The sequence below is a fragment of the Struthio camelus genome, chromosome 10 (genome assembly GCF_040807025.1).
Source record: "Struthio camelus isolate bStrCam1 chromosome 10, bStrCam1.hap1, whole genome shotgun sequence".
NCBI classification, from domain to species: domain Eukaryota; kingdom Metazoa; phylum Chordata; class Aves; order Struthioniformes; family Struthionidae; genus Struthio; species Struthio camelus.
In genome coordinates this window covers 18,776,313-18,791,562 of record NC_090951.1, presented here as the reverse complement: position 1 = coordinate 18,791,562, position 15,250 = coordinate 18,776,313, and the positions used below count along the sequence as shown (strand labels likewise).

Sequence of the window (15,250 nt, the reverse complement as noted above, 5' to 3'; positions counted from 1 at the left end):
CATGCTAGAGGCTGTGAACTGTACCTAATTTTAAGTTTAGGGTCACAGTGGAACCTAACTATTCTGTTACCCAGTGATCAAGTCACTCTTTGTGGTTTGCTGACTTGCCACTATCTCTGCTGTTCCAGCCGCTGTTATCATTTCAAGAATTCAGGGTTTATTACATACGCTTTGAAGTCATTAGTATATCTGAAAATACATACTTGAACAAGCAACCAGTGTGTTGCACAAATATGAACTTCCTCTCATCTGAACTGTGATGTGGTCCAAACATGTTCGGTTTAACAGTGTTTCTCTGCAACACAAACACACACTGTATATTAATCTGCATTAAATTAAAAAGAAAAAAGGCGCTCTCCCTCTCCCCCACCACCAACAGGGCCAGACCAAGTACTTGATCTGGTTCAGTATTCCGGAAAGGATCTAGGATGATCAGTTATAAATAAATATCTGGCAATGTTACAAATGTCCTTCCCAGGGGAAAAAAAAATGTTTTAAACTCAAAAGTTTAAAGAAAGGCTGGCTGCATCTTTGAAGAGGAGCTCTTCCAAAGCTTCAGGGTTTTGCTTTTTAACATTTATTGTTGTAAACTGGATTTTATCATGTGTATGAATGTCTAAGCTCTCCTTACTTTCACTACTATATTGCCAAATTTACATAAATGTTTAATGAATTTATTGCTCTTGTGGTAAAAGCATCATTACCTGCATGTTTTATCTTGTCTATATCTATCATGTCCCTGTTGATCAAATGACCAGAAGTGAAACTGTACTATTAATTGTGTATATGGTTTTCTTTATTTGTTGTATATATTTAGAGATGTACATTAATATGCAGTATAAATGCAAACATTGTATTATAGAATATTGACTTTTAATATTTTCCTCTGTATTCTCACCCCATAGATTATCAATCTTAATATATTTTTTGGCTGATATTCTCCTGCAGCTGACTGAATTGTTTTATTGATGGGGCCCTGGATCTGCCTAAAATCAGCAACAAAGAAAGGTATTACACTGGGCAATGCTGAAGTATCCCAGGGCAAAGAATGTTTTTTTGTTTTGTTTTCAAATGTATAGCAAGGCAAAAATCCGTGTATCAAATTAATAGTAGGGTCCTGTTTAAAGAAACAAATTCCTACTTGTGTCAATACGTTTACTGTAGTTTCCCATTAAGCCTTGTTGCAATTTATTTCCTTCTTCGCTAGATGCAATGTATTGGACTGAAAAGTAATTGCAATAATGTGAAGTTTTCTGTTAAGTCGTGAATACCTTATGTGAGGGGAAATGTGTTCAGATGCCTGTTGCTCTGCAGCCATTAATCTGATGAATAAGGAGTTTGCACATGGGTTCACTCAGAGAGTTAACATCTGATTTTACATGGAAATATTTGAAAGAAAAAGTACAGCGTAGCCTGAAGCCTGTTTAGAAAGATTTTTGAGATTTATTTAATGCAGTTTCTTGTCTCGGTTCCTGTTGCCTACTTAGAAAAGAATGTTGTTTTGAAATGTAAAATGAAATAAGGGAAAACAATTCAAAGAATGTTTCTCCTGGACAAAAAAAAAGGAAACCCTTAGCTGAGACACATTAAAAAAAAAATGTTTTCATTACTCATCTATTGTTCTAGTATTTCATTATCATCAATATTAAATCAGATGACTCTCCACCCTCCAGGTCTTCTCTGGTGCTTTGGAGATAAAATAAAGGGGCAGGAACTACTTCATTTATCAACATGTGAAATAATGTCATCATTCTTACTGGGATAGTATTTAAGTCTATCATTCATTTTTAAACAAAGAATGAAAGCAATTAGTAGTTACTGGTTCTCTCTGCAGAGATGAATGTTTTATGTAGGAGCTACTGATCAGTTGACCATTTTAAGTTACAGAGCAGAACTGAATCTCAGCTTGATCTTAACATGGATTTAGAATGGTTCTGGTTTCCAAGGTGAATACAGGAAATATTTCATTATAAGGTGTGACCTGTTTGCTCTTTCCATTATTGCTTCTGAATTTATTGGCTTCAGGATGTTGTCACTCAGGGTTGGGTAGAATGTGGAATAGGTGGGCCATCTGTGTTAATTAGCTGAAGATGTTGGATGATCCCGTATTTTAGTAAGACTGCTAAGTGCTCAGTTTCTTACAGTTGCTTCACTGTTTGCTTATTGCAATGGACCAGATGTTGATGTGTAGTGACACTTGGTTGGAATTTCCCTTGCTTCTTCTCACAGTGTTTTTTAATAACATTCAAGAGACTGAAGACTTGAAGCTAACTCTCATGCAATCAGAAATTGCATTGTTTTGACCAAAAAAAATTTCATGTTGGGTTCATGTTATGTACTTGGCTTTAAAGACAAGATGTGACCTACAACTTGCAAGTACGTCTCCAAGTTGTTCTTAAAGCCGCTAATCTCTGCTTCAGAATTTTTCATGTCTAATTTTAAAATCTTTTTCAGACCTGAGTTGGTAAATTGTCTTATACAGGCTTGTTCTGATATAAAAGGCTGCATCAAACCTTGTGTTCTGTTTTATGTCTGAGATCTGATGCTTACTTATTTCTAAGTGAATTCAATTCCTTGTAGATAAAGATTTTTTTAAAATGAAATTTGCTGACTCCTATGGATTTAGTAATTACAAGTAACTGTGACTTGTATTCAAATGGTAGTTTATTGTCCTTAAGGTTATGAACATACAGTGTTTATATTCCGAGCTGTGCTCTACTGCATATGTCGGGTTTCCCATAGAGACCAACTGGCCCATGGACCTGCAAAGCAAGCCAGAACCCTTTAAATGGTTCCTAACTGAATGCAGAGAACCAAAAGGCAAGAAAATGAGGAAGTTTCTTTCACATTCTTCTTTATTTTTAGCAGCTCTTAGAGATAGCAAGCGTTAGCTACAGACAGAAGCCTCAGCTCCTTCAGACACCACCTGCCTGGAGTGTCTGACCACAACTTACCTTGTAAGAATCATCCATAAGGAGGCTTCCTTTTCTTGTCCAGTCCTCATGTATGGGAACAAAGTTCGTTTCAGAGCAAGCTTCTTCTTTATTTAGCTTGGTTATTAAGTTTGGAAGTTTGTAAAAACCATACAAAAAAGGGGCTTTCACTGCTGAAGAGAGAAAAATCAAGCAACAGTTGGAATAGGAGTGGAGAGTAAAATGAAGCTGTGAAACACAAATGTTGGTGGGAGAAAAGTCTTTCACTCTGAGCCACGGTCACTTGTTTCAGTACAATCTTTCATGAGATTGTCTTCAGAAGCCAGTTATTCCAAATGGACCACCATTACATAGAGATGAAATTACTCTTATTATATTTCTTTATTTTGGGTCTAGGAGATATAAGGATAGGTATACTAAGGACTGAGGGTATGGCTCTTTAAATGGCACGTTGACATCTATCAGCTGCTTGTGACAACTTCCAGCTGTGCTCCCTTGATTGATTAGAAAACATCCTGTTTGCAGATTGCATCCTCTTATTCTGATGGGAAGCTGAACTGACTGAAGCTTGGCTTTCCAAAAGCATAATCTAATGCACTTGAATGTATACAAACGTATTTAAAGGGCATTTTGAGTAAGTAAACACTTTATTTAATGTCTTAATATATATTGTCCAGAACAATAGAGGCATATATGCCCTGGAGTTAAGACATGGATGTATGTGGCAGATGGAAGGCCTGCATATGGATGTTCAAATCCACATCAAGGCTTATATCAACTCAGCATGATACAGAGTTTGATAATGGCTGTTTGTAGAGCTCTGGCCAGCATTAGCAAAAAAAAAAAAAAAGCAAGGTTTGCATTCCTTAGTGGTGTCGTAAGTCAGCCTCCGTAAACCTTCCTTCATGTGGGTGCACATCATTCTTCAAGCACATCCTCGGTTTAGACTTTAACTGTGACTCACATGGATAATGTGTTAATCTGTCAGCTAATCTTGCTAAAAGATGGATTAACTACTCTGTACGCATGACAGAATATCTAGCAAGAGGCATGATTTTGCTTTTCAAATACTCTATTTTCTTCCAGTGCAGTCCTTCTCCTTTTGTTCAAGGGAACCATCTGCTCGTCAGAAATGGTTTATTCTTACTACTACTACTTGAAAAAAGATGATTCCTTGTTGCCATTTAACCTCAGAAAGCTCTTTTAGTTTTTTTCTCCCTGATAATTCTTCTTGACATTTTCATATCATCAAAGTTAACTATCCTCCCAGTAAAGCTATTGAGGACACAAAAACATCTGTGAACCATGCCCTGTAGTTCAATACCTCCCAAATCAGGCTTAGCAGTCACTCTCCTCCCTCCACCCCCGAAAAAAAAGGCATGAGTCCTAAAAAGAGGACAGATTTCTGATTGACTGAAATGCCACCTTATTATTAGCTTTGCCTGTAATAAAATATAAAAACAAGGCAATTAAATCTAACTTTTAGAAGACACTAACTTCTGCTATATGTTGTTCCTGTAGGCTCTTAAATTGTTTCACAAAAGCCCCAAACTCATCAGGAATGGGTAAAGGTCATTCCACCTGCTGTGGAGATACTAAAACTAGCCTTGTTGGCCTAACTGAAACTCACGAAAAGTAGTCTAGGACAGAAAGCTGAAAATAAAAATAAAGCAGAGTGAATACCTCCTGCTCTTTGAAGCAGCAATATGGAAAACTGCAAGTTGTCACTTAAGAGAATGAATGAAATTAAAAAAGTATTTAACAGGTAACCGAAGATTATTTTTTATGGCTGATGTTCAAAACTGAGATGCTATCTTCTGCAGTTATTAATAAAAGACTTCCCAAAGTATTTATCATATAAAGAAATTCTAAAACTCAAAAACTATTATACCAAGTATTAGAGATAGATGTTGCAATTTATTTTATTGCCATTCCTATTTCAGTTGCAGTAGTTTCTGAAGTGAAAAGAAATCACAATTTAAATTTTCCATTACCTTTCCCCATTAAATGCTGCAGTGTATTGTTTTCTGTTTTGAACCCGCAGAGAATTTCTTGCACAAGGTTCCACACATCCATGTGTTTGGAAATTTGCTTGTGCATTCACTGCCGAGCAGAGTTTTTCTTCAGTAATGATCAGATATTAGTTTGACCGTGTGTGGAAATGTGCAGTAAATCAGTGATTAATTTTCCATATGTCTTGCATAAAATCCAAAAATGGTTATCTGATTTAAACCAGAACACCAGAAAACAAATTCTGTTATCATATAGCAAAAATGGCCTTAGCACAGATACTAAATACATAAATAAAATGTTGACCTGAATAAAACGAATTGCTGTAACTATTTTAGTTAAAGGATTCTTTTATGTGACCAATGAATATCTTGAAATAGCAGATGATCTCATTATACCTAATTACATAATATCTTTATGCCCCCACCTCTGGGTTTAGAAGCTGCAGATATCTGAATCAGCCTGTGGTCCACCAGGTGCCTGAGACCTGATTACCTTAATTTTCAGGAATGATTTAAGCCATGAAGTGGAAGCTCAGGTAAGTGCTTTTGAACACTGGAGCTGTAAGGGGAACTTTTTGAACTATGTTGAGCTGGTTTAGATATACTGATCCTGCCACCAATGTAATTGGTACCAAAACTGTCATTGACCTAAGCTGACCTGAGGCTTGGTTTATCCAGTTGTTTTCAAAGATGTATACAGGTTAGACTATACACAGGCAAATTAAATAATTTGTTTTATGGTATGCACTTTAAAGCATCCTGTGGAGGAAATTGGCAACTCATCTTCACGCGCCTCGGTTCAGTGCAGAACTGAACTTATTTTCTTCTTTTTCTCTCTGCTCATTTCTTATTTATTTATCTTTATACAGAAAGAGAGATAAATTAAATCTCTCATATTACACAATATCTAAATCTAGTAGACAGCATTACATGTGTGAATATAGCTTAAAACAATAAATAGCTGTTACACATGAATTTACTGGGGCATCTTTTGGAGAGTTAGTTTTAAAAAATGACGATTTTAATTATTTAGGCAGAATTGGAAAGTATTTAATTAGAACATAGACTCTCTAAGATTTTGTACAATATAACTTGAAGCACATTTCAACATCTGGATAGACTAAATCAATGTCATTTGTCTGCACAGAATGTTTTCCTTGCTTTTAAAAAAAAAAAGTAAAAATTGTCAGATATCTCTGTATTATGACTGAATAAAGAAGAGGGTTATCATCAGCCATTTAGGGAAATCCTCTGAGTGATGAGAAAATAACTGTTAATTCATTTCATTTAAAAAAATTCATCTCCTTATAGATAATTTTGTATTCTATGAATGATTAAAAAATAATTTGTTCCTAAATGAGGTAAATTAACAAAATGATGCTGCAATTCAGTATAGTATATTCTTAACCTTCCGTATCTTTATAGTACAACTGAAGGAAGCAATTTATAATAAATAGGATACATCTTATTTTCTCTTTGAGAATCCATTACCTTGTAATATAAACCTGGATATTCCCAAGTGTTTTTATTATTGACATAAGGCGTTAATTGAATCAGCAAATAATTTTCAGTCTGAATATCATCTTCATGGAAATTAGCGACATCAAAAAATTTATATGAAATGCATAGGATGTGTAATTGACCTAGCCAATCAGTAGGTTGAATTTCTGTCTATGTTCAATGTAAATAGATTGAACCTGCAAGTGCTGGCAGGTTTATCAACTTTAGATAATTGTCTTGTCATTTAATTATTAAGTACTGTGACAGGAACTGATAATTTTACAACTTTACTGTACAATCAGAAATTCAGTTTCATGAGAATTTGAACTAAAAATTAATATACTTGGACAATTAGTGCTTGTAGAACCATGAGTTTCACAGATGTTTACCAGAAGTGAACCTCAGTCTGAATATAAACTAATGTACCTGTTTTTTTCACATAAATTTAGGGCTAGAAGACAGTTGTGATCAACTTAAAGCTTTTAAACCACCTGCACTTCATATGTATTTGAGTGTGGCTCAAGAAATTATGTCACGGGACTATAGAGGGCAACACATGGCCTTGTAGGTATCCAAAACTGCAGACTTGAAGAGGCAGTGAGTGGCCTAATCCCATCCCACAGGACGATACAGAGTCCCTGTTTCTAGTTTCTGCCTGTAAGCCGTGCTATCCCTTCCCTTTTATCTCTCTGGCTCTTACAAGAGTCTCTTTTGGCCAGAGTGACTTTTTGGTTTGCAGCTTCTAGAACCAGGCAGCTTTGCCAGTCATGATAGAAAATTAGGGTTTTCCTTAACTTTATAAATAATAATAATATTTTTAAAAGCGTTTGTGGTTGTTACAGCTCTCCATGTTCAGACCCTGATTCCAAATATCAATCCCTTACCATGGATGCGGTCCCTGCATATACAATTTGACTCACAGAACTTTACTAATACCAGTTCCTTCCTAGAGGATGAAGGAGACAGTGTATACTGAGAAGCATGAAAGGATGACTTCTTTAGATGTTTGTGCTTATTTGTTTTGTTTGAGGTTTTTGTTTATTTTGCTGCACGGAACCAAGAAGTGCTTTGTTTTGTGAACAAGCAAGGTATAGGAAGGCACAGATGAATTTTACTTATGAACCTTGTAGCCACAGTGATAACTGTAGACATATTTTACTCCTATAAATAGCTCCTCTTTTATCTAACATCTTTCAGTCAGATGGTGCTAAGATTCCTAAAATCCATATTTCAGCAGTATGTTTTATATGTAAAATCCACAAAATGTGTTGTTGCCTTGCTTATTGGTACAGTAGCATAAAATTGTGAAAGGAATAATGCGTGTAAGAGATGAATAAGAATAGTCAGGTTTAGATTCAATTTTCTAAATGAATTCAGCTGGACTCACAGCCCTAGAGGTGCCCTTAAGCAGAGAAATTTTTAGGGAAGATGGTTAGATTAGGTGATAATTGCAGGACAGAATAAAAGTTGAACAGCTGTTTTTCTTTCTTTCTAGATTTTTGAGGAGAACCGAATCTGCTGAGCATATTTGAGAAAATGGGAAAACAATGGACTTTGCACATTGTTCGTGCTGAAAATTAAAACCTTAATAATGTAAAAATGCTGAAAAGCCTCTCTGTATAGTTCACCAAATCCCAAACTTGTATGTCCAAGAGGGTATTTACTTATGTTATGGCTCCATCTACAGTCAAGAGGGAGAAAATCTTAATGTTGGTGGCAGCGCGCTCTGTTTCTGGGGCTTCGCTGATTTAGCGTTTTTAACATGAATACGCTGTCTCCCTTTATTTGGATCAGAGTATTTCAAGCTGACTTGCAACCACAGTTAAAGTAGCTGATCTCTAATTATTTCCAGAAAAGCAGCTAACAAAGTTGTAATCACTATTTCTTTATATGCTTGTGTGGTTGCTTTAAATTTCAAGTACGGTTTTATTAGCAAAAGGCTAATGCTGTCATGGGGAATCTTACCATAAAATCTCACTCGCCTGTTTATCAAGTTCCATTTTTTAAAATTTTTAGGGGTTTTTTTTGCCCTTTCACTATTTCTGATTGAGAGGCTGCCCTTTGTTCCTCAGAGGATGAGCACCTTTCTACTGATTTCAGTCTAAATATATTAATGGGCATCTTGTATCGTCTTTATTTTTATGCCTTGAGTTTAATAGATTGGATGTAACCCACGGCCTTGGTTTAAAATAAGGGTAGTAAACAGTTACATTGCTTAACTAAATAACTGAAATAGTGCTATTTCAAATGGTACATATTTGTTATCCAAATATGAATTGAAATTTGACTTAGGTCTTTCATTTCTTTGGAACAGTTAACCAGAAGAGAAAATGGCCACTTGTGAGGAAAATGAAGCAATACGTAAGTGCAGGTATGCTTATTCATCTATTACTGTCTGATGAAAAATGGATTCTGATCTACTGATTAACTAATCTTAAATAAGTTTAAAAAAAAAACAAAAAAAGCAAGATCTTCATTTATAGAACAAGGAAAAGTAGGTGATAATAAAAAAATAAGGAAATAGTTAAATCTGAAAAATGGCAATATAAAAAGGAGGACTAAGGGTGGGACAAGGCAAAGCAATTGGCATGGTGAGGTCATGAATGAAGGTCTCGCACTTAAGAGCAGCAAACAGAGACATGAAGTTGAGAGGACAAATCTTGGAGGTACAAAGATCAGTCCCACATTTTTGGTATATGAACAGTTAATACTAATGAGAATTTGGCTACTGACTGCACAATAGTAGCTAAGAAGTACATAGAATAATAGGCATTTACTTAAACATGAGCAAAAATGTTAAAAAGTTACAGGAATTTGAACAGAACCGTTGATCTGGAGAGGATTATTAGAGAATGTGACCACTCTCTATTAACTAAGTTTAAACACTGGACTTACTAATCAGAAAAGGGAATCTGAGTAATTGAAATAATGGATAAATAGTTATTTGGGATTTTTTTTAATAATAGCTGACAACTTTTTAATAAATAGCACCAAAAAAATCCTACAAATTCAGACTCTGGAAATTTTCCTCTGGAATGAAGCTCACACCAAGTGAACGAATGCTTTCTCGGCGTTCTGTTTGCATTGTCACAGTGGTCTTCCATGCAGTTGCAAAACTCTTAGCAGCAGCTACCTCCTGAGGGTAAATTTAGGTTGCTTACTTCTCAATACCTCAAGAGTGAGGTATTTCCTATTTACTGGAAGGCAGTGTACAGTAAGAGAATGCACATAGATAATTAATATGGAGCAGGGGATAGCACCCTCCGGTAGCCTGTCTGTGTGTCGAAACTAATATTTGCTAATATTCTTGCCGATCTGGAATTGGAATGGATCTGCATTTGTTTCCTGAATGTTTATTACAAGTAGCAAGAATTAAGAAAGGAAACAACAGTTGCAAAATGTGAAGAAGCAGCTCTAGCAGCTGCTGCTCCAGGAAAACATTGTAAAGAAAAGGGAGTTGAAGGTGGGCACAAGAAGTGTATCTCTGGTCTAGATTCAATGCATTGCTCCCCATTTAAATGAAGAACAGCAAATTATCTAAGAAACTCTCTGGTTAAACATTAGGAGTAGTGTTGCAAGTCAACAAGTCCAGTCATTGTTCTAACACAATATTGAAAATATGGGAGAAATAGTTGCTAATGCAGTTATTTCACCCATTACCAGTAGGGGGAAGGGGAAGTTCTTTATAATTCTTAGAGCAAATGGATCAGAGAGGCATCAAAAGCACTCAGCCACCCCTTCGACCTAGCCTACAGCTCAACTGAAGAAAAATTAGAGTGCTAGATATTTGGTGAACTATAGAAAATTCAGTAAAATAATTTTGAAGGCTTTTTTTGACATGAGTGGATGATATCCTTAATGCTGTAACAGGTTTGTGCTGTCTTTCCAGAGTGGACTGTAAAAAAAGGCTTTGGCAAATAGAAGAAAATGTGGAAAACCGGGAAGAGCCTGCTTATAGAGATGAACAAGGTCTGTGATAATTTTAAGTGACGGCTTTTTGGCTTGTGTTGGCATGAGTGTTACCATGTTTTATAGGCTTACAGAACAGTATTGCACTCTGTCTTTCTCAGCCTACCTATTCTGTATTTGATGCATGCAGAATCTTGATGTGCAAGAACTAATACATTTATATAGTAACATTACGGTATTAATCTGAAATTTAATCCAAAGAAATATGAATAGTTTTAAAAACAAGTAAATTATTTTGAGTTTATAATCAGCGAGGGGAAAGTTTTCATGACAAAAAGAAAGCTGAGGCTGTCCAAAACTTGCAGACTCTTTGGATGCTCACATACGTTCAGAGATTTTAGGCCTCCTATTACAAAAGGTTCATCTGTAGGTTGGCCAAAACAGCAAAACCACTACATAAGTTGGGTAAGGAAAGGAAACCATTTCAGTGATCAGCAGCGTGTGATTTAGCATTTTGAGAGTCAAAGAGGCTCTTGTGATTGCTCCTGTTTTAGTCCCCCTGTGTTTCAAAAACCCTTTCATATTGTGCACAGCTGCTAACACTTATAGTTTGGGGGTAGTGTTGACACAGGAACACAAAGGGTTTGAGATATGGCTAGCTTATTACCAGGGTGGGAGGTCAGGGGGAGGGTGGAGGGGGTGGGGTTGGGGGAGTAAGAAGTTCTCCAAAGACAAATTATTGCAAAAGTAAGTCATGGCTATGGTTAAAGAATATTTTCTTAGTTGGAAATTTATGATCAGGATAGACCACGCATCTCATTCAATGAATCTATAGATTCAGGAATTCTGAAGGAAACCTGCCAGGCAATTACAGTTCTACCACACTGTGCCACAGACTTTGAACACAAGCACGATAATGCTAGTGTTGCATTTATGTGGCATTTTGATTGCTAGTGGCAAATATTTCCATAAACAGGACAGCAGGGAATTGAATGCTTAAAGGAGTGAATGAACTTGGAAAAAATATCCTTTTCTATTTCTTCTAGTCCTCTGAGTTGCTGAAACTGAAGGTGGATTCTGGAAATCTGTGCTATATAGGAACAAGCAGCTGATAAACTGCCTACTTTATAGAGTAGCATCTTTTTGAGTTATAGTAAAAGCTTTTTATTCACAATGGCCCCTCTCAGTGTGGTCTCATTTTAATTATCCTGGCTAGGCCTCTTCTATGGGTCTCTCGGTGATGGGTATATGTAACATCAAGTTGTACCTAATTTTTTGAGAAAAAGCAGGTAACATCATGATTTTTAAACTACTAGACTGCAGGTACCCTAGCGTTTTGCACATCGTACTTGGGCCTGAGTCAGGTTCTGGCAATCTAGCAACTATGGACAATTTCACAAAACAGCCTGTAAGAAACTAAGAGGTTGACTAAATGGAGAAACTGGTTGCACTTGAGCTGAGGTGGAAGATTTACATTATTTTTAAATTTTAAATTTGTCAAGTCCTAGAGATCACAATACTCATATGCACCAAAATCAGATGAAGATTATAGAAAAGTTTCATCAGCATCTGGAAACTCAGCACAGTTCGGTACCTACTGATGATTTACAGAGCAGTGAGAATACAAATGAAGGAATATTCACAAAAGTGGTTAAACTAATGCAGCTTGACTCTCTATTATGTAGAGAAAGAAGAGTTCCTTTGCAAAGTGACTTAGATCAGGAATTTAACCAAGCATTCGTGGAGCACGTTTTGGGTGCGCTCATTTCTCTCTTGAGGGAGAAGGAATCAAGAGAGATTAGACTCACTAGGCTGAGCGTAGCCTTTGTGAATACCCTCAAGGATTTTATTCAGTTTTTAGCAGTGAACTAAGAACAACAGGAATTCTCATGTATGAAGTTCCAAAAAGTGATTAAAAAAAAAAAAATGATGTGGAAATCCTGTAGACAAAAATGTTCATATTTATTTCTGGAAAAATAAAACATTCTAGCTGTAAGGACACTACTTCAGATCTCCTTTTTATAACTTATCCAAACACAATTATACAATCCCAGGAGAAAGAAAAGTAGGAATCCTTTCAGGGACCCAATAAAATACTGATATGTACATAGGAAGTGATGAATAGGATACATTGGGTCCCAAGACTTTATCGAGAGTTGTTTGTAGAGAATATGTGATAACAGGATGTGTGGTAAAATTTCCTGTTGATGCGCTAACAAAAGTCTTGAAGCAAGGCGCAAAGAAACAATTTCTGGACGCTTGTTCAAAAAATTTGTACATTCTTTATAAATATACAGGATTAAAGGAAACACCTGATTTCAACATCTGTTTCTTTTTAAATGGAAACAAACCTAACATTAGTAAACTTCTGGCTATTAGGTCTCTCTCTTTCCAAAAATCATGACAAAAATGGGGTAACAGTATCAGCTTGGTGTTACATTCATAGAGAAGGTACTCAGACTCTTAGCCAAAACATATGTTTGTTTTGTGAAAGAGTAGGGAGGGTGGTGAAAAAAACAAAACTTTGAAGCTGAAGAAATTTTGTACAAAATCAACATGTCTGCATGCTTCAACTAGCAAACAGTGGGTTGCCAGTAACCTCCAGGCTCTTCTTACACTGAATGTCAGTCACTGGAAAAAGCTGCAGTTTCACCTGATCACCAGGATACAGATGAGGCCTTGGCAATTCTTTTCTCCTCCAGCTTTAGCTCTGTGAAAGTTCCACATGTCCTACACTGTTGTGACTAGTCTGTGTGGTAACCCTGATTTTCATGCTAAGTCGTGCTACCAAATTTGTTAATTTCAGTGATCACTGAAAACTGAGAAATCAGTTTGGACTTGAAAAAGTAAGAAAACTTCTATTTCTCAAGGTATCTTGCTGATTTAAATCACGATCAAAATTCGTGCTTTAACCAATGTGATTCAAATCAATCTCCTTTGTCACCAGTAGAGTGCAAAGCATCCCTCTGAAGAGACTGCTTAAGGCCTTGGCAGTTGAGCTGTTTGATGACTGGACCTTCACTCCATGTTTCTCTGTAAAGTGTCTACTGAATTGCTGCTGTACAAATGGGTATATAAATGTCTGTCACAAACAAGGTCAGTCATTGACTCCTTTCTCCTCTTTCATCTGCTCTCATGACCTGTTGCCTTAAAGTGCTCACATGTCAAATTCAGTTAAAGCTGCTTGCAGCTTTCTAGCTGCTTCCTAGATAAATCATGTTTGCCTTGATTGGCTTCTGTCCTCATACAGGGAAATAAAACACTGAGAAACCAATAGAGGGGAAAATATATATGTGTGTGTGTGTGTGTGTGTATATGTATGTATATAGCTTTAAAATATTATAGGAGAGAGAAAAAAGAATGATGATGCACAGAATTCACTCAGAATTAAAGCACTTGCATGCTTGGGCTTGGTATTTCTCAGAATTTATACTAATACTGTAGTGGAAACCAAATTCTAGCATGCATGTGTGCTCATCACTCTTTTTCAGTCAAATGTAAGATTCTATATTACAAATAAAAGTTTAACTGTAATTTCTCTTTTCTGGCAAAATACATGTACAGAAAAAAGGAGGAAAACAGGAGGTTCTTATATCTGGAACCGTGAGATGTTTGTATCTCTGGCAGACAGAGATTCCATGTAAAACATGAAAATTTTCAATTTTGCTTTGCAGCAAACCGAACCGAGTTCTGCTTTTAACAATGCATAGTTTTTGCTTTGCAGTTGTTTTGTGGCTGACTTTAATGAATTAGTCTGCATAACTTGCCTAAATGATAGCTGTGTGGGAGCTAATATTTGAACAGCGTACACAACAGAGATGAAGTTTGTTTAGGCTGTTCTAAAGTGATAAGACTAGGAGAAAGTAGATCGCACTCATGAAAGACGGTGTTTGACTGAACATCAGGACAAACTTTTTAATAGTAAGATGTATGAAGTTACAGATTAATTTCCCCAATTAAGGTTAGGGAATTCCCGTGACTTAGGGATTTATAAAATGATTCCAAATATGATGCTTGTTCACAGGCATAATCTAGGAAGGCTGAACTATGAATGACAAAGTCTCCTAACCCACTTCAGCAGTGAATATTTCAGTGTATGACCTTTAATAATCAGGGATATTAATAATGTTGAGACGTTTTACTAGTGAACGTTATTTTTTAAAATCTCCGTTATAATTAGAATGCTCAAACTTTTGTTGCTTCTTGCAACAAAGAATCAATGACAATTGTGATTTTTCTTTAACTTTCTGCGGGTTCATTTGTATTCTCAGAAAACAGGCCAATTTTGAAGACAGTTGTTTTAGGGAATGGACACGTGATTAGATGCTGTTCTATGCTAAGAAGCGGTGTGAATGGTCTTACCTCTTGGTGAATGGAAGTAATTTACTACCTACTGAAAGAAATATAAGCTATCACACACCTACAGATCCATCAATCAGCTTCCTTTGCAGTTCATGTTATTGCAGAGCATCATGGCTGTTCCTCTGCCTTGAACTCCATGTGCGAGAAATAAAAGGGCATCTGTGCTCAACTGCTAAGGGCTATCTGGCGTGGGCTCATGGACTACGAGATAGGCGGGTGTGGGTCTGCAGCTGAGGAGTGCAACGTTAGCAAGGTGCCTGTTCGGAGGTGCACGTTCCTTACAAACGTGCATCGCAGTTGCTGACTAATGCCATGAAGTGCTGCCTAGCTCTTCACCATCTGTCCTAACGAACATGGCATGCATTTCCATCATTTAGTTTGCATTTATCATGGGTTCACAGAATTAATATGGACAATTGCCAAGGAGCAGCTGTGAGGCACACAATCATGCACTAGCTAACTCCAGGGTACCTCCTGCATGTGTCTGTATCTTTAAGTCGCTACTCTGGAATTATTTTTCCTGTAGTCCCCCAG

General features: G+C 36.5%; 1 long non-coding RNA gene across 1 annotated transcript; it reads left to right on the top strand.

Annotated features, from left to right (window-relative positions):
- Window positions 1-8,759: 8,759 nt before the first annotated feature.
- LOC138068541 (uncharacterized) lies at window positions 8,760-13,584 on the top strand. The gene is made up of 3 exons (XR_011143346.1): window positions 8,760-8,816; window positions 10,335-10,414; window positions 13,302-13,584. It is a non-coding gene; the product is annotated as an uncharacterized lncRNA (long non-coding RNA).
- The last annotated feature ends 1,666 nt before the right edge of the window (window positions 13,585-15,250 follow it).